The 25,757-nt window shown below is 41.7% G+C and overlaps 1 protein-coding gene and 1 long non-coding RNA gene across 5 annotated transcripts in view; one reads left to right on the plus strand and one right to left on the minus strand.

Annotated features, from left to right (window-relative positions):
• Positions 1-748: 748 nt before the first annotated feature.
• Positions 749-24,912, minus strand: LOC129646271 (uncharacterized). Its single transcript, XR_008711816.1, has 4 exons — positions 24,780-24,912; positions 7,535-7,643; positions 1,572-1,660; positions 749-1,446 (listed from the first exon to the last, which is right to left on the minus strand). It is a non-coding gene; the product is annotated as an uncharacterized LOC129646271 (long non-coding RNA).
• GPR155 (G protein-coupled receptor 155) overlaps positions 24,159-25,757 on the plus strand; it is a 40,742-nt gene continuing 39,143 nt past the window's right edge. For 2 of the 4 annotated variants that reach the window (XM_055572183.1, XM_055572184.1), the window contains exon 1: positions 24,160-24,374. The gene's annotated coding sequence lies outside the window, so the exon portion shown is untranslated. Of the gene's footprint in view, positions 24,375-25,757 lie in introns of all 4 variants that reach the window. The other 2 variants (XM_055572185.1, XM_055572186.1) reach the window with 2 other exon arrangements.

The following is a 25,757-nucleotide window of genomic DNA, read 5'->3' on the forward strand; positions in this document are numbered from 1 at the left end:
GACAGATATGTGTTTATATATTTATAAAACATATACAGACTCAAAATGCCTCATAGTGTGATAGAGGCAATAAATGCAGCAAACAAGGTTCTAGCGTGGGCAGAGTTAACAAAGAAAACTTCAGGAACTTGAGACGGGCCTTCAAAGATATGTAAGATTGAAGGAGAACATTCCAAACTGGAAAGGCCAGAGACAAAAGAGAAAAGTGGGGAATGAACACACACTTTGGGGGGTAGGTAAATAAATTAATCTGATTGGATTAGAGGTTGTATATATTGAATAATGCCGATTAAATAAGATCAGTAGAGTGATGAAAAATGATAGAACGCTTTGAAATCCAGGATGAGTTTAGATTTAATCTTTCAGGGCAAGGGTCAGCAAGCTTTCTGAAAGGATCAAATCATAAAGGCTTTAGGGTTTGCAGGCCATAGGGTCTTTGCCACAACTACTCAGTTCTTCAATGTGGTGTGAAAGCAGCCATAGACAATACTTTTAAAATAAGTATGGCTGTGTTTCAGTAAAATCTTATAAAAACAGGTGGTGGGACAGATTTTGTTGGACTAGGGTATCAGAACAATGACATAAAAGTGGCATCTTAACCATTTTTGAAATGACCATGTAAGGGTTCTGGGTATTTCTTAATTACTCAATATCTATTTCCCTATTCCTCCTTCCTCAGAATTTTCAGTCTTTCAGTCAGATGTTAACTTTTCTATCATGTTTGTCTAGAAGCTGATTGAACTCCTAGCACTGAAAGAAACTGAACTCCTTTCACTGAGAGAAATGGTCTCAGACTGATTTAAATTCATCAGGTCAACCCTTCCTCTTTCTACAATGATTGGTTCATAAAAACCACACCTAAGCCACATACAAAGAGACATTTATTTGAAGACACAATTCAGCAGATATTATCACTCTAGCAACAAAAGATGTAAAGCCAGAGATAAAGCCAGAAGTATTTAAAACAAAGTACTTATCACAAAATGTACAACTAGTGTCCATAAAACTGTGCAAAACCATGAGTATGGTAAAAAGAAAAAATAAACACCTGTTAAAATAAGATAAACTAGTGAGGACTTTGGGGTTATTTTTTGGAATGGAAGAGGGGTCATAAAGAACCAAAAGGAAGTGGATAGGGTGACTGGATGACAGATTGGGAAAATCTTATTAGAAAGGGTAGAACCTATCAAGCCATTCCAGTTCTTAAGTTTTCCATATTTTTGTCCAAGGGACATTCTGTCAATAGAATATGAAGTCTACTGACATATAATTTCTGGAAGTCCCAGTAAAATAATAGGGCAAACAAGGGAAACAGATGAGAAACTGCTAGAAGAAAGAGGCCTAGCAAAGATTCACAAAGAATCACTGAGACTTTTCATACTTCTGAGATGAACAGGTAAAAAGAGATGTCAGTTTCCAGTCCAGCTTGGAAGTTGCCACTCCAACCTAACAATAAGTAAAACAAAAATCAACAAATCTTCTTAGATCCAAAGAGAAATGAAGCCACAGGGCAAAATGCTGCTACCCAAATTGGAGAAACCAACAGGCAAACACAGAGAATCAGAACTTACTGGAGCAGCAACCTCTGCGGGAACCAGTGTTGAAGTAGGGAAACCTGAACTGTGATTTACAAATTGCTGGAGGCTCAGTGTGGAGAACTCTGAAAACGCAAGAGGAATCCGGTCATTGAGGGCTTCCACACAGTCATGAGTTTTACCTTCTGGATCTCCTCCAGGCTCTCACAGTGAATACTGAAGAAAAATCCCACCACAACCTGTTTCCCCACCATGCTTCTACTGGAACTATTCTGCAGGAACGATTTTGAAATAAATCAGAACATTCAGTTCTTCTTAACAAGGTCTGCCTTCAGGAGAGACTGTTTAACCAGAGTGGAACCAGCTGGGGTTTCATCAGAGCCTAACTGGCCTGGGAAACAGAAATAACCAGTTCAGGGTCCGCCCTCCAGCCCACCCCCACCCCTGCCCCCGCAGCCATCCTGTTCCATTTCAGGGGTGAGGGGACTGAGAAGCACATGTGAAGTTCACAATCCAGAGGCACAGGCTCACTAAAAGACTGAGACCTAATCTTAGGACTATAGGGCACTTCCCTTCCTCCCCCACTCCCCCCCATTTTTCCACTACATCACTAAAGGCCTATTTATAGCAGTTCCTTTTATCCAGTGCATCATGCTTGGTTACTGAGATTCTCTCAGTCATGTCTGACTCTTTGTGACCCCACAGACTGTAGCCTGCCAGGCTCCTCTTCCATGGAATTCTCTAGGCAAGAATACTGAAGTGGGTTGCCATTCCCTCCTCCAGGGGATCTTCCCAACCCAGGGATCAAACCTGGGTCTCCCGCATTGTAGATAGATTCTTTACCATCTGAGTCACCAGGGAAGCCCTATATGTATATAACAAGACATACAAAAAGCAAAAAAAAAAAAAGAGAAGAAAAGAAAAAGGCATAAGAAACAGAGCAAGCCTTAAAAACATGTCTTAGACATGGCAGGGATGTTGGAATTATCAGACTTATGATTTAAACAACTATTATTAATATGCTAAGGGTCTAGTGAATAAAGTAGACAGCATATAAGCAAAGAAATGGAAATTTTAAGAAAGAACTGAAAAGAAATCCTAGAGATGAAAAAAAAAACACTGAAAGATAAAAGAATAATGCCTTTGATGGACTTATTAGTAGACTAGACAGCTGAAGAAAGAACCTCTGAGCTTGAGGATATCTTAACAGAAATCTTCAAAACTGAAAAACAAAGAGAAAAAGTCTGAAGAAAAAACCCCCAGAATATCCAAGAATTGTGAGACAACTACAAAAGGTGTACCTATGCATAAGGGAATACCAAAGGAGAACAACAACAGCAAACAAACAAAAAAGAGAAATATTCAAAGCAATAATGACTAAGAATTTCCCTCAAATTAATGTGAGACACCAAACTACAGATCCAGGAAGCTCAAAGAACACCAAGCAGAATTAAAGCTTCCAAAAAAAACTACACCTAGGCATAGCATTTTCAAAGTACAGAAAATTAAAAATATAGAAAAACTCCTGAACGAAGCTAGAGGGATGAGGCTGGGGGAATCTCATCTATAGAGAAGCAAAGATAAGAATTACAACTAACTTATTCTCAGAAGCCATTTAAGTAAGAAAACATTTCACCATGGAGTGAAAAGTGCTGAGAGAAAAAAAACCCTCACCAACTTAGAATTCCACATTCTGCAAAATTATCCTTCAAAGTTCAGTTCAGTTCAGTCGCTCAGTTGTGTCCGACTCTTTGCGATCCCATAAACTGCAGCATGCCAGGCCTCCCTGTCCATCACCATCTCCCAGAGTCCACCCAAACCCAGGTCCATTGAGTCAGTGATGCCTCCAACCATCTCATCCTCTGTTGTCCCCTTCTCCTTCTGCCCTCAATCCCTCCCAGCATCAGGGTCTTTTCCAATGAGTCAGTTTTTCGCATCAGGTGGCCAAAGTATTGAAGTTTCAGCTTCAACATCAGTCCTTCCAATGAACACCCAGGACTGATCTCCTTTAGGATGGACTGGTTGGATCTCCTTGCAGTCCAAGGGACTCTCAACAGTCTTCTCCAACACCACAGTTCAAAAGCATCAATTCTTTGGCTCTCAGCTTTCTTCACAGTCCAACTCTCACATCCATACATGACCACTGGAAAAACCATAGCCTTGACTAGACAGACCTTTGTTGGCAAAGTAATATCTCTGCTTTTCAATATGCTATCTAGGTTGGTCATAACTTTCCTTCCAAGGAGTAAGCATCTTTTAATTTCATGGCTGCAATCACCATCTGCAGTGATTTTGGAGCCCAGAAAAATAAAGTCAGCCACTGTTTCCACTGTTTCCCCATATATCTGCCATGAAGTGATGGGACCAGATGCCATGATCTTAGTTTTCTGAATGTTGAGTTTTAGTCAACTTTTTAACTCTCCTCTTTCACTTTCATCAAAAGTGAGGCATAAATAGACTTTCTCAAGCAAAAATTAAGGGAATCTGTTGTCAGTATACCTGCCTTGCAAGAGAGGTTTAAAGAGGTTCTTTTGAGAGAACAAAAATGATACATGTCAGAAACTCTTATCTATATAAAGGAAGAGCATTGGAGAAGGAATAAGTGAAGGAAAATTAAAATTTTTATTTTTGTATTCTTACAGATTTAACAGATAATAGCAACACACTACTCAACTACATATAGCTATATATATATGTGTGTGTGTATGCTTATGTATAAATAAAATGAATGACAGCAAGGATGTAAGGGACAGAAGAGAGAAATTAGGATTATTTTGTTATTATAGGGTACTTTCACTACTCATGAAGAAGTATATAGTGTTATCTGAAAGTGGATTTGGGTTAGTAAATCCAAATGTATCCATATATTGAAATTTTTAGGACAAACACTGAAAAAAATAAAACAAATATAACTAATATGCTGAGAGCAGATAAAAAGGAATAATACAAAATGGTCAATTAAAGCTATAAATGGTGGGAAAGAAGGGCAGCAAACAGAAAATACAATTGACCCTTGAACAACAATGGGGGTTGATCTGAGCGTGACTTGTAGGCCCTCAGCATCTGTGGATTCAACAGACCATGTAATACTGCAGTATTTACTATTGAAAAATACCCATGTATAAGTGGACCCATGCAGTTGAAGCCAGCATTGTCCAGGGTCATTCGTAGTAATAAAAGTGGTAGCTATTAATCCAACTACATCAATAATCACTTTGAATGTCAGCAGTTTGAATGCGTCAACTAAAAGACAGAGATTGTCAGAGTGGATCAAAAAACCTGATCCAGGAGGGGAATGACATCAGCAAAATGGCAGCATAGGAATTTCTACCACTGATTTCCTCCTGGAAATATCAATTTGAACAACTATCCACATATAAAAATACCTTCACAAGAGTCTGGGTGATGAATTAGAGAATCTGAGCGAAACACAGAAATAAGAAAAAAATGCATTGAGGAGGGTAGGAATGATAGTTTCACATTATTCCCGTCACACCTTCTCCAAATCTAGACTGCCTGGGTCAAGACAGACAACCTCTCCAAGGGAGAAAGAGAGTGAAGTAGTGAGCAGGCAATTTCACTGTGGACCCCAGAGCCACCCTCCCCAGAACCCAGCTAACTCCTTCAGCCTTTAGGCGGCTTTCTGTAGGCTCCCTTGAACATAGGCCCCAGCTCATTCCAGGGTCTGCAGGCCCCAGTGGCACCAGGGGACTCTCATGGTTCCAGGTTCCCAGAGGAACTGCAAACCCAGGGCCCTAGACCACCTGGGTGCCAGCCAGCTCCAGAAGTCCCAGAGGGCTTCCGCGGCCCAGGCTCCTGGCAGGATCCTGCTAATCCAGCCTCTTGGCACATACCAGCACCAGCCACCTCCTATGGCCCTGGGTGGTTCCAGTGGCCTCTGGCTTCCCAAGTGTTTCCACAAACCCTGGCTCCCGGCTGGGCTCAGCACCAGGCCAACTACCAAGGACCAGGTTTTTGATCCAACCCACCACCAGGCCAGCTCCCATAATCCCAGGATCCCATGCCACCTCATGCCACACTGGCCCCTGTAGGTGCAGACTCCAGATAGGCTGCTACAGACCCAGGATCCTAGCCTTCTCCATCACTAGGCCAGCCCCTGAGGCCCTACCCTCAAGGCTGGTTCCCATGGGTTCATGCTTGCACTCCATACCACACCAGTCTGTACCCACAGACACAACTTTCTGGCTGGCCCCTAAGGCCCCAGGTGACAGGATGACTCCTGCATCCCCATGCTCCAGGTTTGTCCTCGTGCCAGGGTAGCCCTGTGGTCCCAGCCTTCAGGCCAGCTCCTATGCAGTCAGGCTTCCAGTCTACCCTAGTACCAGATAGACCCACACAGATTAAGATGATGGGCCTACCCCACTGGCCCTTTGCACCTGGTTGGCTCCTGTGGACCCAAGATCCAGGTCTGCCCATAATGACCCAGTCTCAGGTTCATCAGTGCAGACTCAAGCACCAGGCCTGCCCAGTGAGCCACTGTGGACCCAGGCACCAAGCTGACTCCTATTTACCCAAATACCAAGCCTTCTTACACGCTGACACAGGCAGCAGACCTTCCTGCCCAAGGAATACAGTAGCAAGCCTGTCCTTAGACACACCACACAATCTACCTAGAATCTCTGGATAGGCTGACTGGTGAAAGATTTCTGCCTGGCAAAGACAGTTTGTAAAGACTGGAAGAGATGACTACTTTCTCAAACCCTAACCGATACAAGGCCCGAGGGATCTATAATCAAAGAAACATGACTCCATCAAAGAAAGCTATTAAAAGTCCACTGACTGACCTTAAAGACATGGAGATCTATGAACTGACAAATAATTCATAATAATCCTCTTAAAGAAATTTAGATCTTAATTATGTTGAATTGGTTCATAGTGCTTTTCAGGCTTACTATATTCTTCTACTTCTCTGTATATACATTCTAGTAATTTTTGTGAATTTGATATTGAAACTCCAACTAAAAATCTTAATTTAGCTACTTTTAAAAATAATTGTAATATATAGTGGAACTATATGTAAACTTGTTCTGTATTTTCCAAGTTTCCTGTAAATGTGTTATCATACTTTCATAATTTAAAAAATAAAAATATTGGAAATTTAGTGAACTAAAAGAAAAGACAGACAATTAAATGAAATTAGGAATATAATGCATGAAGAAAATGAGAAGTTAAACAAAGAAATAGAAGCCACAAAGAAAAACAGAAACCTTAGCATTGAAGAATACAGTGCTTGAAGAATTCAATAGTTTCAACTGAGCTGAAATAGGCTCAGTCAATTAAGAAACAAGTCGTTTGAAATTATCTGATCAGAGAAGCAAAAGAAAAAAAGAATGAAAAGAATGAAGACAGTCTATGTGAATTATGAGATACCATCAAAAGAAACAATCTACACATAACTGGAGTCCAGAAGGAAAAGAAAGAGAGAAAGGAGCAGAAAGTTTATTTAAAGAAACAGTAACTGAGAACTTCCCAAATCTGAGGATACGTTTGGATGTTCAAGTTCAATGAAGCTAAGGCACGTGTGCTAAGTCACTTCAGTCATGTCCGACTCTGCAACCCTGTGGACTGTAGCCCACCAGGCTCCTCTGTCCATGGGATTCTCCAGGCAAGAATACTGGAGTGGGTTGCCATGCCCTTCTCCAGGGGATCCTGCCGACCCAGGGATCATCCATGTCTCTTTTATCTCCTGCATTGGCAGGTGGGTTCTTTACCATTAGAGCCAACTTGGAAGCCCAGTGAAGCTAATAAATCCCAAAATTTCAACCCCAAATGATTTTATCCAAGGTATGATATAACTATCTAAAACCAAAGATGAGAGTATTTTAAAAGCAGCAAGAGGAAAAAAATCTCACACATAAAGGGAACCAGCAGAAGGCGATGACCAAGATTTCTCAGCAGAAAACTTGCAGGCCAGAGGAAAGTAAGATAATATATTCAAGAGTACAAGAACTAAAAAAAATCTACCAAGAATACTTTACCTAGCAAGGTTGTCTTTCAGGAATGGAGAGATGGACTTTCCCAAACAGAAGCTGAGGGAGTTCATCACCGTTAGACTTGTACTATAAGATATGCTGAAAGGAGTTCAAGCTGAAATGAAAGAATGAAACATGAAAACGTATGAAAATATAAAATATAATGGTAAAGGTAGGTATGGAACTAAAAGACCCTTCGTGGAAAGAGCCTACTATAGGAAACTAACAATTATAATATTGTATGCTTTGTCGCTCAGTCGTGTCTGACTCTTTGCAACCCCATGAACTGTAACCCACCAGGCTCCTCTCTCCATGGGATTTTCTAGGCAAGAATCCTGGAGTGGGTTGCCACTTCCTACTCCAGGGGAATCTTCCTGACCCGGGGATAGAACCTACATCTCTTGCATTGGCAGGCAGATTCTTTACCAGTGAGCCACCTAGAAAGCCCACAATTATAATATTAGCAAATAATTATTGGCCACTTACTAGTGCAAAGGTGCTATTCAAAGGCATCAATTTAATTCTCACAGCAATTTGATAAGCTAGTTACTATAATTACCCTGATTTTTTGGACAAGAAAACTGAAGCACGGGAAAGTTAAGTCACTTATCCAAAGCCACACACCTTTCAGCTTTCAAGTGGCAGAACCAAGGGCCTGATCCAGGCAGTCTGACTCTGGAGCCTCTGCATGTACCTGCCACTTCCACAGTCCAGAAGGTGTGGGGGAGGGAGTGCGTGGGAGTTAGATTCAGAAAGACTAGAAAGTGTAGAAAGTAGTAATGTATGGGTAATATATTTTCTAAACTTCAAAGAATTGAATTATTCTGTTTTTCAAAGAGGCAAAATTAAAATTCTAAGCAATATTTACAAGGAAAACGGTAGAGTGACAGGTGAACTGTGTTCAATAGTAAAGTGTTTAAAATTTCTTTTCTTGTCCAGGAAAGGTCCAGAGATTAATTTCAGACTCTGGGTTTTTGGTCGTTTTCTTCGTTGTTTGTTAAGCTTACTTAAATTCATATGTTAATAATTTAATGGTAACTACTAAAAAAACAAAGAAAATATTCATGAAAGTTACTGAAATTCCCATTAGAGAATTAAGTAAATGAACGATGATACACATATATAGAATACTATAGTGCAGTTAAAAAAAAAAAAAAAGGATTCAATTGAAATGAAAAAGTATTTATTCTCAATATTTTGAGTTAAAAAAAGAGGTTATAAAATTCTGCATTTTAATAAATATATATGTGCTTTTGAGTGCATATATACATATGTATACATTTTCTGCATATATTAACTAAGATTATTTCTTAGTTATAATATAATGGTAAAGGTAGGTATGGAACTAAAAGACCCTTCGTGGAAAGAACCTACTATAGGAAACTAACAATTATAATATTGTATGCTTTGTCGCTCAGTCATGTCTGACTCTTTGCAACCCCATGAACTGTAACCCACCAGGCTCCTCTCTCCATGAGATTTTCTAGGCAAGAATCCTGGAGTGGGTTGCCACTTCCTACTCCAGGGGAATCTTCCTGACCCAGGGATAGAACCTACATCTCTTGCATTGTATTACTGAATACTTTTTGTTTTCTACTATATACATTTTGGTATTGACTGCATTTTTTTTTTAATGTGCACACATACTGTCTGTTATTATAATCAGAAAAGAAAAAGATTGTGATTGGGAGGAAAAAGAAAATGTCATGTTTTGCTCTGTCTGGCCATTCCTCTAGGCAAGGTCATGAGGACAGCAGTAACATTTCTTACAGTGGACGGTAGGGAAAGCTGCTCCTGGCGAGAAGCAGAATCACCCTCTGGGGCCACCGAACTATCAGATTCACTTGATGAGAGGGTGCCTCCCACAAAGAGTGCTGCTATTCTGCACAAGGTGGCCTAACACAAGTCACACCTTTGAAAAGGGACTATTTTTATCAGTAGAGATGCCTCTTTGTTGGGACAATTGTCAATTAGATCATTTGAGTATGTGGCTGCTGCTGCTAAGTCACTTCAGTTGTGTCCGACTCTGTGTGACCCCATAGACAGCAGCCCACCAGGCTCCCCCGTCCCTGGGATTCTCCAGTCAAGAACACTGGAGTGGGTTGCCATTTCCTTCTCCAATGCATGAAAGTGAAAAGTGAAAGTGAAGTCGCTCAGTCGTGTCCGACTCTTAGCAACCTCATGGACTGCAGCCTACCAGGCTCCTCCATCCATGGGATTTTCCAGGCAAGAGTACTGGAGTTGGTTGCCATTGCCTTCTCTGTGAGTATGTGGAGAGTATCCTAAAGGTTTGGCTTTCTTAATGTAAGTCCTGGTTCCCACCTGGTAACAGTTGGGAAATTTGGGCCAGAAGCTTATACTCATCAGCTTGAGATGGATTTAAGTATCCTACATGGAGGCCGAATGATTCTGATCAGCTAGGGCAAAGGATACAAGTGAGCCAAGTCAATCACAGTAGACAAAACTGGCTGACACAATCCTGGAGGCAGGCGGAAGACACTAGATGATAGACATTCATAAAGCAGTGTGGGCTTCCCTGGCAGCTCAGTGACAAAAAAATCAGCCTGCAATGCAGGAGATGCAGGAGATGTGGGTTTGATCCCTGAGTCAGGAAGATTCCCTGGAGGAGGAAATGGCAACCCACTCCAGTATTCTTGCCTAGAGAATCCCATGGACAGAGGAGCCTGGCGGGCTACAGTCTGTAGGGTTGAAAAGAGTCGGACAGGACTGAGCTCAACAACAACAAAGCAGTGCAAGAGCTGGAGCCCCAAATCCAGCAGCCAGCTCCAAAGTTGAGCCAAGAACCTGAGGGAGTAGTTGCATATGTACTGGGGGTTCAGATATGAGATATCTTCCAGGAATGTCATCAAAAAATTACTTTCTTCGAGGTAGTTGGTTTTTTACTAGAGCTGACATGGAGCTGTACAATGACTTTTACTCAAGGACATCTTAAAGGCCCTGCTAGACATATTGGCAAACACATGATAAGTATACCTCGGCTAGACGTCTGACAAACATGCAGTAAGCATAACCACAGCATGATTACCAGTCATTAGTCCACACGCCCTTCATTTGCTCAGCCTTCTTAAGGCTTAAGATCTCATCTCTTAGGTATCTTTAGGGGAAAGTGAAAGTGAAGTCGCTCAGTCATGTCTGACTCTTTGCGACCCCATGGACTGTAGCCTACCAGGCTCCTCTGTCCATGGGATTTTCCAGGCAATAGTACTGGGGTGGATTGCCATTTCCTTCTCCAGGGGATCTTCCCAATCCAGGGCTTGAACCCGGGTCTCCCGCATTATAGACAGACACTTTACCGTCTGAGCCAAAGTAGGAGAGGCATTTCTCTAGGGGAAATACACATTAACTCTAAGATAATTAATATTTCCATTAGCTCATACTACTCTGCTATCTTCTTTTACCATATTTGATAGATTTTTATCTCTGTACATTCCTAGTTTATCTTATTCTGCATTGAGGATTTTTGGATCTTGATTCTGTAGCAAGAACTACAGAAACATTCTTCTCTGTGCTGGGCAGGAACTTTCTACACTTGGAGTCTAGAGTGGGGCTCCAATAACATATAAGAATTTGGAAAATGGTGCAAAGAAGAACAATTTTCAAAGACATTTAACTTTTAAAAGAAAATGTAGGTGAATATCATGATGACCTTGATACAGGTTAGGATTCCTTAAATAAGACACCAAATGCACAAACTATAAAAGATTAGTAAAAAGCCATATTTTGGAAAATAACATCCCTGAAGAAATATAAGAGGAAATTGAAGCTTTAAGAGATGATGAAATGAAAGCACTGAGGTTTTGCTACATTATCCACAATACAGTAAATGTATTGGCTGAGTTACTGAATATATCAGAAAATTACTTCATCCAGTTTTACCCATAACATGAATTTTTTGACTGGAATCTGATAATGGCCCTATAGTGAGGAAATAGTGTAAATATATGAGAAATGAAGACAGGGGTCAGTTTTATTTTGTTTTGCTTTTGTCCACAAACCAAAAAGAAATGGATTTCACGTGAGAAATATGTCCTGATAGTAAAAATTCTATTGAGATGGATTTCCAAAGGAAGTTCCCAGACTCAGTGTACTCTTTTTCCCATAATAAGAACACATTTCTCTCCATAGAGGACTGAGACTCTGGAAATTTTTTCTGCCTTCCTCTAAGACAAATACTCCTGCCTGCCCTTGAAACAGATTTATAATTTTGAGTTTGTTCCCTAAATGTGTCACTTTCAGAAATTTGCATTAGAATCATCTGCAGAATCTGGGGGGAAAAGAATGGACACAATCCCAGTGATGTTGATTTAGTAAGTCTGACAGGGGCCCTGGCATCTATATTTTTAAAAATTACATTCCCCAAGTGGTCATTTTGCAATGCATAGAAATGTCAAATCATTTTGTTATACACCTGAAATTAACATAATATTGTATGTAAATTATGCTTCAATTTAAAAAAGTTTTATTCCCCAGATGATTCTGGTGTGAAGCTGATTGAGCAATGTGACAGACCTGTGGACTCCTGACTGTGATTAAACGCTCTGCTCTTTACCCTTCTGTACCTCAGTCATGGTTGATCCCTGCCCCCTGTTATTCCATCTTTCGCTCACATGACGCTCCTAGGTCATGATCAGTAACCTACACATTAAACTCATACTGAACAAATAATGTGTGGAGCAAGCAGGTAGCTTGCCAGCACCAAATTGCTAGCATGCACAAAAATACCTAGTTTTACTGCACTTGGTTTTATTGTGCTCCACAGATAACTGTGCTTTTTACAAATTGAAGGTCTGTGGAAACCCTGCATTGCCACATGATGGTTAGCACTTTTTAGCAATAAAGTATTTTTTAATTAAGACATGTAAATTGTTTTACAGACATAATGTACATTTGTACACATTGCACATTTAACAGACTATACTGTAAATATCACTTTTATAGGCAATAGGAAACCCCAAAGTTCATGTGACTCATGTTATTGCAGTGTTCATTTTATTGCGGCAGCCTGGAACCAAACCCACAGTATCTCCAAAGTATGCCTGTAACAATAGTGAAATGAGAAGATGAGAACACGCTGAGAAAGAGAAAGAATGATAGAGTGCCTGAAAGCACATCAGGAGTAAGGCCTAAAAGAGGAAACAATGGAACAGCTCTTGTCAAAATGGAGGAAGTGTCTGAACTCCAGCCCTCCATGCTCTATCCTTTATAGAACATCACCTAGAGCAATATCCGGGCACCAGCTGGCTCCTTAGCCACAGCCTCCCATTGGTCACCTTCCCTCAGAGGGACTGATACTACGCTCTCTTATTTCCCTTTCCAAGAGTGGAAGAGACAAACTGCTCTTTTTCAGATTATTCCATAAATTACTTTCAGGAACCCTCTACATTCACATAGGCTAAACTCCCTATGACAGAGGGAGTTTACCACTTTTCCTGCTTAGCACCTTCCAAAGTTAGCAGAGGAATTTTGGACAAACAAGAAAAGTGATCATTTCCTTCATACTCTAGTTTTTGACACAACATGGTTGGACAAGTGAAATTAAAGTGGTTGAGAAGAAAGATTCAGGAAGATGCTTCTGAATCTCTCTGAGATCACTGCCTGGGTTTGAAGATTTCTAAATACGGTTTCAACTGCCCTCAGGGACAATCTCCTTTCGCCTCTAAAACAATTACATTCACTATGGCAAATATTGGGCTTAAGCTTTTTTAATAGCAGTTTTTCATTTGACAAAGGCTATTATGTAAAAAGAAGATCCTTAACCAATTACTGAGGCAACATATGAAATGAAATTTCTAAGGCTTTTCTAGGAATCTTATCATGTTCAGTTCAGTCGCTCAGTCGTGTCTGACTCTTTGCGACCCCATGAATCGCAGCACACCAGGCCTCCCTGTCCATCACCAACTCCCAGAGTTCACTCCAACTCACGTCCATCGAGTCGGTGATGCCATCCAGCCATCTCATCCTCTGTCGTCCCCTTCTCCTCCTGCCCCCAATCCCTCCCAGCATCAGGGTCTTTTCCAATGAGTCAACTATTTGCATGAGGTGGCCAAAGTATTGGAGTTTCAGCTTCAACATCAGTCCTTCCAATGAACACCCAGGACTGATATCCTTTAGGATGGACTGGTTGGATCTCCTTGCAGTCCAAGGGACTCTCAGGAGTCTTCTCCAACACCGCAGTTCAAAAGCATCAATTCTTCGGCACTCAGCTTTCTTCATAGTCCAACTCCCACATCCAAACATGACCACTGGAAAAACCATAGCCTTGACTAGATGGACCTTTGTTGGCAAAGTAATGTCTCTGCTTTTCAATATGCTATCTAGGTTGGTCATAACTTTCCTTCCAAGGAGTAAGCATCTTTTAATTTCATGGCTGCAATCACCATCTGCAGTGATTTTGGAGCCCCAAAAAATGAAGTCTGACACTGTTTCCACTGTTTTCCCATCTATTTCTCATGAAGTGATGGGACTGGATGCCATGATCTTAGTTTTCTGAATGCTGAGCTTTAAGCCAACTTTTTCATTCTCCTCTTTCACTCTCATCAACAGGCTTTTTAGTTCCTCTTCACTTTCTGCCATAAGGGTGGTGTCATCTGCATATCTGAGTTAGCATTATATAAACATCTTGTCTCCAAAATGTATACCCATGGGAGAGGGCTTGAGTTAGGCTATTAGAACGAATCATAAGCCAGGCTTGAGGACATAGTTAATAGTCCTTTTAGCTGTAGGCTATAGAAGCCTAGATGCCAATTAACGCTGCACTGAGAAACTCACTTTTATCAGTTTTATTCTCCAAGAACAACTTACTCCAAACCTAGTGCCCAGGCATCTTTCTGACTCAATCTGGGTAGTGCTTTTATAGCTCAGAAGTCTTGAGTTCTGTGTCCTGTTTCCACTTTTTGGAATGGCTTAGGGAAAGCTTGCATAGAAGTTAAGGTAAAAGGAAAGTCTAACTTTTGGAATTGTAGGGACATTTAAATATTTGTAGAATTGATTCTTGGGACATTATCACATTTAGTCTATGTCCAGTGCTCAGCTGCTCAGTCATGTCTGACCCTTTGTGACCCATAGACTATAACCCACTAGGTTCCTCTGTCTATGGGAATTTCCAGGCAAGAATATTAGAGTGGGTTCCCATTTCCTCCTCCAGGGGATTTTCCCAACCCAGGGATCAAACCCACATTTCCTGTGTCTCCTGCATTGCAGACAGATTCTTTACTGCTGAGCCATTGGGGAATAACAATTCCTCATGATTTGGCTTTTTCAGCCATTGATAGTCACAACACAATCTGGTTCCTCTACTGCCACTCAGAGACTTGAGTTCTGTTACTTCTTCTTCAGTTACTTTTGTTGATATTTGAAAGAATCAACACAAGAAAGAGCAGGTGTTTCTGTCCTAAGTTCTCTAAATACAGAAACTTCATGAAAGTGTTTAGCTGGCATTCCAAGAGTTGGCAGGGTAACAAATATTTACCTTGTGCCTACTATGTGCCAAGTACTGTTCCAGGTACTAAGGATACCACAGAAATCAACACAGATAAATTGCCTACCCTTTTGAGGAAGGAAGGAATGTAGAACTCCTGAAACCCAAAATCTACCAGAAGAATGCATCTGAGGTCTATCTATGCTTAACTGATATACTGAAGATATGATAGATAACTTGTTTTTTGAACTAGCTATTAAACTCAAAAGTTCCATCCAGGTTTAACAAGAATCAGCTAAAGACCTTACTCCAAAGTCAAAACTAAGTCTGAGGTTTTGCCACTTCCTCTTTATATCATACAAAGTTGGTTAGTTTTACAGTGTTTCATCTTAGAGATTATTCAAATTACAAAACATTCTACACATTTATAAGATTCTTTATTGAATGACTGCCTATTACATAAGTTTGTCTGTGAGCAACTTTTTTACTGAACAAACTAGTAGTAAAAACAGGAGTATTTTTTGTTGTTCTTCATTTTCATTTTCCTGATCTCTAACCCTTTTACAAAAAAAAAAGAAAAGGTCAAAACAAAACCACAAGTACCGTATCAAGACGCTAAATCTTGAGGCAAATCAGATGGGCTCCAAAGTCATCGTGTTGCTATTGCATACTTTCTGCACTCTATCTTACCTAAATCATTGATTTAACTTTTAGTTTCATAATCTAATTCTGGTTTCACTGTTTTTCTCCTTAAAACTTCTGAAGTGCTGACCCAGACAAAAGCCCTTGTCTATTTAATACATTTGAGTCTCACCTGACATCAATAAAATCAGTAACAAGGTGAAATGTTTAGATTATATTTTCCCTAAGGAAAAAAACATATATACATAATATACATATAATATATAATCTGTATATATACCAACAACTATGGTATAACTCTTTTATAGTGGCTGGACTTCTTACTTTCTCCAGCCATAACAATAACAAATGCGATTTATTTTCACTAGTTTATTATAAAAGGATATGCTAAAAGATACAAATGAACACCCAGATGGACGAGATGCATAGGGCACAGTATGTGAGAATAGAGCATGGAGCTTCCATGCTCTCTCGGGAGGAATCCTTCTCCAGGTACATCCATGTGTCCACCAACTCAGCCTTGTAAGAATATTTTAATAGCAAATTGAAAAGGGGAAAAAGCCACTATGTATTTACAAAAATACAACGTTGAATTTAAAAAAAATAGTTTTCAGGGTTTTACCTTGACAAGTCAGAAATTGTGGCTGAGATGGTAAAGAATCTGTCTGCAACGCAGGAGACCTGGGTTCGATCCCTGGATTGGGAAGATTCCCTGAAGGAGTGGGGGGCATGGTAACCCACTCCAGTATTCCTGCCTGGAGAATCCCATGGGTGGAGGAGCCTGGTAGGCTACAGTCCATGGGGTCGCAAAGAGTCGGACACAACTGAGTGACTAAGCACACATCATGTAAAACAACAAAAAGAAGCCATAATTTCAGAGGATGTTTATATAAAGCCATAAACCTGGCTAAGTGAAAAGCTCTCTGTCCATCACCAACTCCTGGAGTTCACTCAAACTCACGTCCATTGAGTCGGTGATGCCATCCAGCCATCTCATCCTCTGTTGTCCCCTTTTCCTCCTGCCCCCAATCCCTCCCAGCATCAGGGTCCTTTCCAATGAGTCAACTCTTCACATGAGGTAGCCAAAGTATTGGAGTTTCAGCCTCAGCATCAGTCCTTCCAAAGAACACCCAGGACTGATCTCCTTCAGAATGGTCTGGTTGGATCTCCTCACAGTCCAAGGGACTCTCAAGAGTCTTCTCCAACACCACAGTTCAAAAGCATCAATTCTTCGGTGCTCAGCTTTCTTCACAGTCCAACTCTCACATCCATACATGACCACTGGAAAAACCATAGCCTTGACGGACCTTTGTTGGAAAGTAATGTGTCTGCTTTTGAATATGCTATCTAGGTTGGTCATAACTTTCCTTCCAAGGAGTAAGTCTTTTAATTTCATGGCTGCAATCACCATCTGCAGTGATTTTGGAGCCCCCAAAAGTAAAGTCTGACACTGCAGAGAGAAGAAAATAAATGGGTCCTTGATGACAGTTCGAGTCATAGGATTAAACCTCACCTGAAGCCAGTCAGGAAGCAACAGTTAGAACTGGACATGGAACAACAGACTGGTTCCAAATAGGAAAAGGAGTACGTCAAGGCTGTATAGTTTCACCCTGCTTATTTAACTTATATGCAGAGTACATAATGAGAAACTGGGCTGGAAGAAGCACAAGCTGGAATCAAGATTGCTGGGCTGCTGCTGCTGCTAAGTCACTTCAGTCTGTGTGACCCCATAGACGGCAGCCCACCAGGCTCCCCCGTCCCTGGGATTCTCCAGGCAAGAACACTGGAGTGGGTTGCCATTTCCTTCTCCAGTGCATGAAAGTGAAAAGTGAAAGTGAAGTCGCTCAGTCATGTCTGACTCTTCATGACCCCATGGACTGCAACCTACCAGGCTCCTCTGTCCATGGGATTTTCTAGGCAAGAATACTGGAGTGGGGTGCCATCACCTTCTCCAGTGCATGAAAGTGAAAAGTGATCAGTAACCTCAGACGTGCAGATGACACCACCCTTATGGCAGAAAGTGAAGAGGAGCTAAAGAGCCTCTTGATGAAAGTGAAAGAGGAGAGTGAAAAGGTTGGCTTAAAGCTCAACATTCAGAAAATGAAGATCATGGCATCTGGTCCCATCACTTCATGGCAAAGAGATGGGGAAACAATGGAAAAAGTGAGAGACTTTATTTTTGGGGGCTCCAAAATCACTGCAGATGGTGACTTCAGTCATGAAATTAAAAGACAGTGCTCATTGGAAGAAAACCTATGACCAAACTAGACAGCATACTAAAAAGCAGAGACATTACTCTGACAACAAAGGTCCATCTAGTCAAAGCTATGGTTTTTCCAGTGGTCACGTATGGATGTGAGAGTTGGACTAGAAATAAAGCTGAGTGCCGAAGAATTGATGCTTTTGAACTGTGGTGTTGGAGAAGACTCTTGAGAGTCCCTTGGACTGCAAGGAGATCCAACCAGTCAATCCCAAATGAAATCAGTCCTGAATATTCATTGGAAGGGCTGATGTTGAAGCTAAAACTCCAATACTTTGGAGTGCGAATAACTGACTCATTGGAAACGACCCTGATGCTTGGAAAGATTCAAGGTGAGAGGAGAAGGGGACGACAGAGGATGAGATGGTTGGATAATTTCACGGACTCAATGGACATGAGTTTGAGTAAGCTCCAGGAGTTAGTGATGGACAGGGAAGCCTGGAGTGCTGCAGTCCACGGGGTTGCAAAGAGTCAGACACAATTGAGTGACTGAACTGAACTGACTGAAGGAGAAATTGGTGCTGTCAGGAAGGGGACAGGGAGTGTCAAAGAAACTAAATATTTTTAAAAGAAATTGAAATTATATTGCTGTTGTTTGTTCAGTTGCTCAGTCATATCCAATTCTTTGTGACCCCATGTACTGCAGTATGCCAGGCTTCCCTGCCTTCACCGTCTCCCAGAGCTTGCTCAGACTCATGTCCATTGAGTCAGTGATGGCATCTAACCATCTTATCCTTTGTCGTCCCCTTATCCTCCTGCCTTCAATCTTTCCCAGCATCAGGGTCTCTTCAAATAAGTCAACTCTTCACATCAGGCGGCCAAAGTATTGGAGCTTCAGCTTAGGATTGACTGGTTTGATCTCCTTGCAGTTCAAGGGACTCTGAGAGTCTTCTCCAACACCACAGTTCACTGATGTTTAATACGCTATCTAGGTTTGTCACAGCTTTTCTCCCAAGGAGCAAGTGTCTTTTAATTTCATGCCTGCAGTCACCATCTGCAATGATTTTGGAGCCCAAGAAAGTAAAGTCTCTCACTGTTTCCATTGTTTCTCATCTCTTTGCCATTAAGTGATGGGACCAGATGTCATTATTTCAGTTTTCTGAATGTTGAGTTTTAAGCTAGCTTTTTCACTCTCTTCTTTCACCTTCATCAAGAGGCTCTTTAGTTTCTCATCAGTTTCTGCCATGAGGGCGGTGTCATGTGCGTATATGAGGATATTGATGTTTCTCCCAGCAAACATGATTCCACCTGTGCTTCATCCAGTCTGGCATTTCTCATGATGTACTCTGCATATAAGTTAAATAAGCTGGGTGACAATATACAGCCTTGACGTACTCCTTTCCCTATTTGGAACCAGTCTGTTGTTCCATGACTGGTTCTAACTCTTGCTTCTTGACCTGCATACCAGTTTCTCAGGGGGCAGGTAAGGTGGTCTGGTATTCCCATCGCTTTCAGAATTTTCCAGTTTGTTGTGATCCACACAGTCAAAGGCTTTAGTGTAGTCAATGAAGCAGAACTAGATATTTTTCTGGAATTCTCTTGGTTTTTCTATGATCCAACAGATGTTGGCAATTTGATCTCTGGGTTCCTCTGCTTTTTCTAAATCCAGTTTGAACTTCTGGAAGTTCTCAATTCATATGCTGCTGAGCCTGGCATTAAGAGTTTTAAGCATTACTTTCCTAGCATGTAAAATGAATGCAATTGTGTGGTAGTTTGAACATTCTTTGGCATTGTCCTTCTTTGGGATTGGAATGAAAACATTCCAGGACATTTTCCAGTCCTGTGGCCACTGCTGAGTTTTCCAAACTTGCTAGCACACTGAGTGCAGCACTTTAGCAGCAGCATCTCTTAGGATGTGAAATAGCTCAGCTGGAATTCCATCACCTCCACTAGCTTTGTTCACAGTGATGCTTCCTAAGGCTCACTTGACTTCACACTCCCGGATGTCTGGCTCTAAGTGAGTAATCACACCATTGTGGTTATCTGGGTCATGAAGTTCTTTTTTGTATAGTTCTTCTGTGTTTTCTTGCCACCTCTTCTTAATTTCTTCTGCTTCTGTTAAGTCCATACCATTTCTGTTCTTTATTTTCTCCATCTTTACATGAAATGTTCCCTTAGTATCTCTGAGTTTCTTGAAGAGATCTCTAGTCTTTCCTATTCTATTGTTTTTCTCTATTTCTTTGTATTGCTCACTTACGAAGGCTTTCTTATCTCTCCTTGCTATCTTTGGAACTCTGCATTCAAATATATTTCCTTTTGGGAAGGTATACCTTTCCTTTTCTCCCTTGCCTTTAGCCTCTCTTCTTTTTTTCAGCTCTTTGTAAGGCCTCCTCAGACAACCATTTTGCCTTTTTGCATATCTTTTGGGGGGAATGGCTTTGATCACCACCTCCTGTGCAGTGTCACAAACCTCAGTCCGTAGTTCTTCAGGCACTCTATCAGATGTAATCCCTTGAATCTATTTGTCACTTCTATTGTATAATCATAAGGGATTTCATTTAGGTTATACCTGAATGGCCTAGTGGTTTTCCCTACTTTCTTCAATTTAAGTCTGAATTTGGCAATAAGGAGTTCACGATCTGAGGCACAGTCAGCTTCCAGTCTTGTTTTTGCTGACTGCATAAAGCTTCTCCATCTGTGGTAGCAAAGAAAATAATCAATCTGATTTCGGTGTTGACCATCTGGTGATGTCCATGTATAGAGTCTTCTCTTGTGTTGTTGGAAGAGGGTGTTTGCTATGACCAGTGCATTCTCTTGGCAAAACTATTAGCCTTTGCCTTGCTTAATTTTGTACCTCGAGGCCAAACTTGCCTGTTAGTCCAGGTATCTCTTGACTTCCTACTTTTGGATTCCAGTCCCCTATGATGAAAAGGTCATCATTTTGTGGTGTTAATTCTAGAAGGTCTTGTAGGTCTTCATAGAACAGTTCAACTTCAGCTTCTTCAGAATTACTGGTTGGGGCCTAGACTTGATTACTGTGATATTGAATGGTCTGCCTAAGAAATGAATAGAAATCTTTCTGTCATTTTTGAGATTGCACCCTTTTGTTGTTTTTGAGATTTGTCGTTTTTGAAATTGCACCCTTTTGTTGATTCTGCGGGTTTATCCATTTCTTCTAAGGGATTCTTGCCCACAGTAGTGACTTCAAACAACACATTGTAAGTCAGTCTGAACACTTCTACTGTTTTATCTTCCTCTTCTTTACTTATCTTTGATTAGACACTATGGATGGTCCAGAGTCCAAAGAGAGAAAGTTCAAAGAATTTTAAGGGAGATAATCCTCAACTTTTCAATAGGGAATATTCAGTAGGTGTTGAAAGTTATGATAGAGATCTATATTTATGCATAAAAATGTTAAATATTATTAAATGAAAAAGATTACTAAAAATCATGTGTATGAAAAATAATGTGTATTGTATAACCTTACTTTTCTTTACTGATTTTTATATGCATAGGAAAAAGTGATACATTTACAGTAAAGTGTTAAACAAGTTATCTGAGGTGTTGTGCTTTTCACTTCCTATTTTCAGTTAATATTACATATAGGTCAGCATCTCACAGAATGACTAGAAGACATGATAATAGAATTAAAAGTTTACCTTATGGCATTCATCAGTAAATGCTTATCTAAGAATGATTTTTGATGAAGTCCTTCCTCTCTGTAAACACTTTTTTCCTAGCCATTGTCCCCCGGCCAGCTGCTAGTACCGGAAAACTTGTCCACTCTGTGCAGCTGGCTCCAAACCACATCTTTGCTGTGTTTTTTCTCTGTCTTCAGTTTCTGTTTTCTCTTCCGGTGTCTCCTAGCAATCTTACAGGTGCTGACACTTTCATGAGCAATTAGTTCTGAACAGTGAGCACTAGATTTCCATTCTCTTGCTGGCTGTTCTTAGACCAATGACTTACTTAATCTCCAGGACCTCAAATGAAGGTGATAACTTCTTCAAGAGAGGAGACTTTCTTAAGATTTTAGATTTTAGGCCTAAAACCAAATTCATTATCTTCTGTAACCACTTCCCTCACTTGAAACATTTCTTCATCTTCAGGTAATAGAATGATAGGAAAGGGTGGAGACTTACAACTAGTAAGGGTATTAAGAGTTTCCCTAGTTTTATTCCTTTACTTTATTGTAGTTCAGTACAGTTCAGTCGCTCAGTCGTGTCCGACTCTTTGCAACCCCATGGATTGCAGCATGATGGGCTTCCCTGTCCATCACCAATTCCCGGAGTTTACTTAAACTCATGTCCATTGAGTCGGTGATGTTATCCAACCATCTCATCCTCTGTCGTCCCCTTCTCTCACCTTCAATCTTTCCCAGCATCAGGGTGTTTTCAAATAAGTCAGCTCTTCGCATCAGGTGGCCAAAGTATTGGAGTTTCAGCTTCAACATCAGTCCTTCCAATGAATACCCAGGGCTGATCTCCTTTAGGATGGACTGGTTGGATCTCCTTGCAGTCCAAGGGACTCTCAAGAGTCCTCTCCAACACCACAGTTCAAAAGCATCAATTCTTCAGTGCTCAGCTTTCTTCACAGTCCAACTCTCACATCCATACATGACCACTGCAAAAACCATAGCTTTGACTAGATGGACCTTTGTTGGCTAAAATGTCTTTGCTTTTTAATATACTGTCTAGGTTGGTCATAATTTTTCTTCCAAGGAGTAAGCGTCTTTTAATTTCATGGCTGAAGTCACCATCTGCAGTGATTTTGGAGCCCCCCAAAATAAAGTCTGCCACTGTTTCTCCATCTATTTGCCATGAAGTGATGGGCAAAGATGCCATGATCTTTGTTTTCTGCATGTTGAGTTTTAAGCCAACTTTTTCATTTTCCTCTTTCACTTTAATCAAGAGGAACTTTAGTTCTTCTTCACTTTCTTTATTGTAATGGATGAGCAAATACCTAGGTTCATTATCTCCTTCCTTTTCTCAGCCCTATCAATAATCCAGTCCTAACAGTTCTTTTGTAATGTCTCTCAGGTCTTTTTCATTCTTTTCATTACCCCCCCCCCCCCGGAGTTTTTATTTCCTCTTGGCTTGTTTTTTTCCCCAAAGTCATCTGTTTTTCTTGCTTTCAGTCTTTTAACTTACCCTGGGAAAGCTTCCAGATTGCATATCCAAAATTAGTGTAATCACTAAGACATGTTCTCATGGAAAAAAAAAAAAATTAATGGTTTTATTGTGGTCAGAGGATATGGTCCAAAGTCCAAGGCCAACCTAAGAAACTTCCTAGAGTTTCACCCTACCTTTCATGTCCAGGGCTATCTTCCAGTTTTTCGCTATAAGTCAAAGCTCAATAAATATTCCATTGAATTCATCTCCAAACTTTCTAAATAAATCCTTTCAGCTTTGAGATATAGTCAGATTAAAAAAAAAAAAAAAGTAGCCAGGTTCTAGGCAAAAAAGGATGGCTGTTAAAAGTTAAGATAGAGAACAAGGGGTGAAATGAGGAGAACAGGGCAGAACGCATTATTTTCCTGTATCTTCAGTTCCTGCTCTGTTAAGTTTTCCACAAATACATCAGTTTTCTCTCAGTACACTGAGGGGGTAGGCATGGTTCAACCCACAATAGAAACACAAGAAGTCAGCGACTGGGTGCTTATTTACTAAACCAAACACAACATGGCTCAGTCGGCAAAGAATCTGCCTGCAATACAGGAGACCCGAGTTCGATTCCTGGGTCGGGAAAATCCTCTGGAGAAGGAAATAGCAACCCATTCCCGTGTTCTCGCCTGGAGACTCCCATGGACAGAGGAGCCCGGCAGGCTACAGGCCATGGGATCGCAAAAGTCAGGACTTGTAGACTAAACCACCACCACCAAACAGAATAAAAAGCTTTACATTTTAGTCTCTGATCTAGGAAGGTCAAAGTCACACTGCCTTGGGAAAGGTGAAAGGCAGGAGTCTGACCCACGATTCTGACTCTTTTAAGACCTTGTTTTTAAACTGAACTATATAAACGACTAGGCTAATCGAGAGAGGGCTAGGCAGACCACACGAGGCTGGGGTCAGGCGGAAAGACGAGAGGCTTCTGCACCTGACTTTAGGGGAAAGAAAAACCACAAAGCCCCCACAGCTGCCGCCATTTTGCGGGAGCCGAGCGGCCGGAAGTCCTGCCGCCGGCTTCTAGCGGCTCGCAGTAGGCGTGGGGAGAGGAGCGGGAGGGGGGAGGGGACGTGGGTGAGAACCAGGGGCCTCCGCCTCTCGGCGGTCGGGGGCGGAGCGAAAGGGCGGGGCCGGGGCCCGCACAGCTCCGGGGTTCCCCTGGCCGGGGCGGGGCTTAAAGGAGGGGCGGGGCGGGGCGGCACGGGGAGGAGTTGACCTGGTCCCAGCTTACTAAGCCCCTCACTTTCTCGGAACGTGACTGAGCTGCTGTAGCCTGACCCCGGCAGCCGGCAGCTCTCTGTTAGGCGGGCTGTGGGTGGGAAATGACGGTGATTTCCTCCCTGCTTGGTCCACCTCGAGCATCGACTCCCTTCTCCCGCGGCCCCAGGGCTGCAGACATAGCAGGTGAGATGGGCCCCTGGGGCGCCGACCTGCGCGGTCCCATTCCTTTGCGGACCCCTGGTGCCCCCGCTCTCGCTCCTCCAGTCTGAGCCGGTGAGCAGCGCCTAGGCCCGCAGTCCGCTGCCTGCGCCTGCCCGCCTCTGCCCCGCAGCGCCTGCCTTTAGGACGTGCGGTCCACCCGGGAAGACTTAGGCAGGGGAAGGGGCGGCCTGTCCCCTTTGGTGACAGATCTGCCATCCCCCAGTTTGAGGAGCGCCTCACTGTACGTGCATCCACCATATCGTTCTGACTCTTCCCATTATTCTGGGGGGTGGCCTCAGCGAATGCCATCCTGGGAGTTTGTGCCCAGGTACCTGGAGCGTTGCACCAAATTGTCTCCCTTACCCCTTTTAGGAGCATTTCACTTACCTTGCGATGTGACTACCATGCCCCGGGAAAGCTGACCGTCCAACTTTTTATCCCGAACACTTCCACTGCTGCCTTCCCAGGCATTGGGTGGCAGCTGTTCTTTGGGCGGCCTGTTTGATTAGGGATTCTCTACATCCTTATCTTAGAGGGCCAAAGTCTGTCACCGCCGACAAGGCAAGAGGCAGCGCTCAGCCCTCCCCACCCTGGGTCTCTAGGGAGGACATTTGGTCCCCTGCAAGTAGGTGGGAGTGGGTGGTTGGTGTGAGTGTTGATGTTGGAAAGTGCTTGAATGGTGCAACACTGTATTACGTTTTTCCCACCCGATAAAGGATATTGGGTGTTTGAGAAATAGACAGCCTAAGGTTTTAAAGCTTTCTCTTTGAAACCAGTCAGAACCCTCCTCCCGATTTTCACTTAATAGCAGTTTACAGTGTCAGTGGTTCCTCCTTGTTATCTAAATCATGAGTGACCAGAAGTGGCTAGTGTATAGGTTTTGTCTGCTCCCGTCCCAGTGAGTGGTCTTTTTCTGTGACAAGCCAACTTTTTGTTCTTTAACAAGCATTGGTTTTTAAGGAGATGAAAAGACTGGATGCGATTTTTAAAAAATACTTCCATTCCTGTGGCTCCTGTTTATTTTAAAAGAATGCTTTAGGAAGTTTATTTTCTTCCTGTTGGAGGAAAAAAAATTAAGATGACATAAAACTTTCTAAGTCCTTTTTGGTTATTTTGATTGCCCCTCAATTAGCAGATATTGCTTTTATAATATCAAGGAACATTAAAAGAAGCTTCATGGGAAAGGGAAGATTACTTTTCAAAGTTTTTCTCTTAATTTTTGACTAACTGAAAGTTAAACCTGGACATGGCTACAACTATATGACCATCACCTAGAGGGAACTAAAGAACTTTCCCTTCCCTGTTAACAACTAAGATCAAACTAAATTTTTAAACTCCCCTTAGTTGTTTGGTATAAAACAAAAA

This window comes from Bubalus kerabau, chromosome 3 (assembly GCF_029407905.1).
Source record: "Bubalus kerabau isolate K-KA32 ecotype Philippines breed swamp buffalo chromosome 3, PCC_UOA_SB_1v2, whole genome shotgun sequence".
NCBI lineage: Eukaryota > Metazoa > Chordata > Mammalia > Artiodactyla > Bovidae > Bubalus > Bubalus kerabau.